This window comes from Pinus tabuliformis, chromosome 2_2, assembly GCF_031772625.1.
Source record: "Pinus tabuliformis cultivar Carrire ecotype Pingquan chromosome 2_2, CPIR1, whole genome shotgun sequence".
Classification (NCBI taxonomy): domain Eukaryota; kingdom Viridiplantae; phylum Streptophyta; class Pinopsida; order Pinales; family Pinaceae; genus Pinus; species Pinus tabuliformis.
The window spans coordinates 861,302,291-861,307,625 of record NC_142300.1 but is presented as its reverse complement, the minus strand read 5'-3'; positions in this window follow the sequence as shown (position 1 = coordinate 861,307,625).

Below are 5,335 nucleotides of genomic sequence, written 5' to 3'. Positions count from 1 at the left end.
CCAAGTCTACAATTCGGTCTAGTGAACTCGGTCACCCAACCATATCATCATAACATCATATGAGTCTCTTCCATCATGGCTCCCCCACTGAAGATTCCACCAAGACTTCCTCTTGGTCTCGACCATGAGAAGTCCACCCAAGTATCATCATACTCAAGTGTGTGTCCTCCTCCAATCTGTCCATGAGTCATGCCGGGCACTTAGCCAATTTCTCCATATGGCTAAAGCATGATCCATTCCTCTGCAATGATCATCATGTTCCTCCCTTGTCACAGGCCCTTGTACCTTCTACCATAAGGTCATAAACAACCCCAACAAGCCTTGCAACAGTCAAAAGATATTAACTGTAATATCAAAGTTAAACAAGGTTGCCCCCTCCCCTACCCTATTTGGCATTTACATAGACAAGCTAGAAGGTTGTTTAGAGGAAGCCGACTATGCTGGCATGATCTTAGCTGGGATAGTCATCATCCTTATTCTCTATGTTGACGATATTGTTCTTCTCGTACGGTGCCCATCTGATCTTGATAAGCAACTTAGACTTCTTAAGGATTTTTGCTCTACCATGGGTATGACTATTAACACTGACAAAAAAAGGTTATGATTATCAAATCCAAGAAGGACACTTAATCTAATTTTATGTATGACAATAGTAACTTGAAGGAAGTGTCTTCTTACAAGTACCTAGGAATTGATATTCATCACAAGCTCAACTAGAACTATAGCATTGAGAAAATGATTAATGGGGGGTGGAAAGCTTATTTTGGTCTTGAAAATAATTGTAAAACGGAAAACCTTGTAATGCGGGATAGAAAGAATTTCCTCTTTGAAACTTTAGTCACTCCTATTATCTTATATGGATGTGAAGTTGCAACATCTCTAGAGAATCATGGAGAAAGATTGAGCAAATCTAGAAGTGTTTTATAACGTATAACCTCAAAATTAAAAGCAATACACCCTATCCTATTTTCCTTATAGAAGTTGGTCTTTCCCCTATCAAGAGCCTAGCTATGACTAGGCTTATGTTGTACAAGCACAAAATCAATAACATAGGAGACCATAGACTTCCTAAGCTAGCTTTAAATTCCAGCCAAAACCACCTAAGGCTCAAACAAGGTTGGTATAAAGACACCGCTCCCTGGTTAAACCATTGGGAAATTGACGAGAATGTTGCATTGCAAAACATTAATAACAGTAAAAATATTGATACTTATAAGTTCAAAGAAAAAATGTGGTGTGAGAACGATTTATGTAATGTCTCCATATAAAAAAAAATTGAAAATGATTACAATTCTCAACATAAGTATAATTGCTAAATGTATTGATTTATCATAAACGACATTGATTAACTATAATAAGCATTATAATCAACTGTCATTACCACATAATTGGGGTTGACATGAAAGTGGCGGAACTGTTTTACAACCATAGCTTAATTTGTGAACGGATTCATGATTTCCAAGGTTTACATTTTAATAAAGGACTTGTCAACTACATAGTCGACTATCCCAACCATACAAACCCTCATTCCACGTATCGAAGTACTGTCATAAATATTCTCAGGCTAGATCTCATGTGGGATGGTACATTGTTATGGTGGACTTTAAAATATGAAGGCCACTTGCCAGGACGAGGGGACGACCATCTCGGGATGCTTCTCCATGGCGAACAACTGTCCCTTACTGCTTTATGGTCTGTACCCCATCGAGGGCTCTCCTTGCCGCATTGAATTAGATGGTGGAGGCTGCTGCTGGCAGTATTATGCTTGGTCGAGCACTGGAAAGGTATTTATTTTTGTTTTTTGTTTTTGTTGGAGGGTTTCGAATCTTGTTCACGCTTAGAGGGTTTCTCTGTGGTAAAAAATTGATCCTAACCTCTGTCATTTCATCTGCATCACTGCTCTGGAAGACCTTTCACTCCTTGATTGTCTTTCCTTCTTGACTACAATGTGTTGCTATGGCTTTGGGTGCGGCTACAGGGGTACTGGAGGTGTTCTGTGACAGCTCGGGTAAGTCAACTTGACCCTAAGGGCATCATTAATTTGAGTTGGAGTGTTTTGATTCAGTCACCAATGTTTCTAACTAGCCTCATTGACATCGTTTGTAGGTGCAGCTTCAGTGTCCTGGCTCTGGCTGTTGAAACTCAGTTTGGTCTTCAATGGGTATGAGCTTAGTTCTATTTATCTTACAAGAAAAGAAGGGCTTGCCCTCGGTCTTATGAATTTTTATGTTGCATGTATATGTTAACAAAACAGGGGTTTTTCTCTAGCTTTGAACTTTTGGGTTTTAGCTAGGTTGAGCTGGTTTACAAGTTTTCTATGTTAGTGAGACCCCGAGTCTCTAGCCATTGAGGCGATGTAATTAGTTATATGAGGGGTTGGTCCTGAAGTCTCTGCTCCTTCGAATGTATTGTACTATTCTTTAATTTTTGTGGTGACTATTGTTCTCAAATTGGTTTGCATGTTTTTAAGTTGGTTGGGCCTAAGTTTTGGTTATGTACTTCTGGGTAATTTTCCTTCCGAACTGTAATTCCTGAGGACGGTCTCTATCTTTGGTTAATGTATATGTTACAGTTACTACTTATGCAAATTCTGCAGACTCATTTACTTGGTGTCTATACTGGAAGAAAGCTTTAAGTGACTCTTTCGCTCTCTGATATTTTAATACTCTGTTTTCTTTGCTTCTTGGTTTGGATGTATTTGATCTTGTAGACTGTTTCTTTGCTAAAGGTTTTCATGTTTAAACTTTTCCTTTCATGGATAACTGCAATCCTTGCAGCTATATTCTTACAATTTCCTACTGCTACATACTTCCCTACTAAAGAATTAGTTCCGGTTTTGTTTATCTGTACCTAGAATTGGGGATACCATCGGATTAGAATAGGGTTACGGTTTTGTTTCAATAAAACGTAGACACTATTCTTTTTACTGTCGTTCCTTTAGGTTACAACTTCAAACACTGATCGAACTTGTTCTTAGTTATTTTGTCAATGTTTCCTTTCCTACTTGTACTGTGCCATTATTATTTATGCTGCTATCAAATAATTCTTCTAAAGAAGGTATACTGAGCTATCTTTTAATCTTTCCGAAAATTCTATCTCATGTTGCCAACTTCTGAATTTAAAGGGTTTCAGTACATACATGCTTACTGAATCAACATCTTTAATTACTATTCGTATATGCAACTATATTTGAAATTCAGCATTCTGTTTAAAAATTACTGCTGTTAATAATTAGGAAAGATATTCTAGATGTAAACTTATTTGGCTTGAAATTTAGCATTTGTTTAAGAAATTTACTACTGTTAATAATTAAGCAAGATATTCCAGATGTAACTTATCTAGCTTCTTGAACCGCTTATAACCTTTTAACTCATTTATCCTCCCAACCTTGAGACTTGAGCTCCAAGCCTTCAGTCTCCCCCAAGCTACACGTGGGTAAATTATTCAAGAAAAACTTGGTCTTGAATAACAATAGATATCTGGTCTTAATAAGTGCCTTCAGTCTCCCCCCGAGCGTGGGTAAATTATTCTAGAAAAACTCAGTCTTAATAATAGCGGATATCGGTATTCATTTAATAAAATATGGAATAATATTTGATTTATTCCTACTCTATTATGAATATTTTTAGGTTCTCTTACAATAATATGGATTATCAATACCCATGCTCAAAAAATTATAACTCATATCATATGTTCATATGTTAGTTTTTTTTAATTAATTAATTTAATTGAATATACAAAAGAGATAAATCTCAACTTTTGATTTGCTAATATTACTAAGAATATTCTAAAATATTCTATGGAGATTAAATCCTTACTATCCACCTAATAATTAATGATAATTAAATTAAAATTTTGAAAAACTTATTTCAAAATAAGCATGCATATCATGGGGTGGCTTCAAAGAAGAACCAACTCAACCATATAAATTACATGGTTAGTAAACAACCTTATCAATTCATAAGGGTCACTTAAGCTCTTATGCTCTTAGGAAAAATGCAAATTGATATATGAAGTAGAAAAGTTAATTGTCTCTTAAAGGATATGGACTTCCAAAAAAATTTTGTGGTTAATAACCACTACCAAGTTGACACATTTACACTTTTACTCCTACATGTTAAAGCATTAAAGAAAACATAAACTAGCATAGATCCATCTTAAATAAGGATCTAACATGAGCTTATAGGGATCCAATTTCTTCACGTGCAAATTTATGAACATACATTATTAAAATATTTTGTATAGCTATTATTATTCTTTATTTTTTATTTTTATTTTTATTTGGGCTGACATGAGCAAAATTTCAACATTGATGATGGATGGACATAGTTATAGGTTACTTACATGAGTATGAACTATTTTCAAAGACTTTAATTATGAAGCTTAGCAATGAAAAATCATTGTATAAATATTTAAAAATTATGACATAAATATTGCAACTACATGATCCACATGGCACAAACGCTACAATAAAACCTTCAAAGTTATGGTCCAATCAAAAAAATATTTTTTCAATAATATTGGAAACTAAAAATCTGTTTTTCAAAGTTAAACATTATAAGTTGGATTGTTCAATACTAAACTAATAGTGGTCAACATGCAAATGGATTTCTATAGTCTCAACACTTATTTCATTATACATCTCATATTCCTAAAATTTAAAAAACATAAAATCTCACTAAATTATAACTTTATTTTAAGTCATCTTAAGTCCATTTAACTCCACATGTATCAAGCAAATCTATGGAGGCACAAACATTTTCTCAAGTTTTGCACTCCATTTTTTTTAACTTTTAACTTTAATTACCTACAACAACAACAACAATAATAATAATAATAATAATAATAATTTTATTATTATTATTATTATAACATAACATTATAACATATCTTCCATATTGAGTTATAGAGACTAGTGAAGTTGATAGTTAAGATGGATCTAAATTGGTAATTCTACATTCCAAAACTTCTGAATTTTATAATGGATTTCCTCAAACATTTAATGGGTTGAGAGAATATTTTTAGATTTTTAATTATATCCAACATTTCTTGTGACACTTTACTCACTACAATAGAATTGAATAGTCACAAAGTAGAGCTTATAAGCCTTTAATATAAAAAAAATATCAATTAATTATTAAAAAATAATATTAAGACTAAGAGAAAAAATTAAATCAAATATAATGTTATAACAAAAAAAATGGTGAAAATATTTTGGAAAATTTATAATTCATTTATATTTTCAAAATATTCTCAAAATCTAACATTAATTAGTTTTAACTAAAATATATGTAAAAATATACCAACAAGTTCTTTAAAGAATTGCATACCTTCT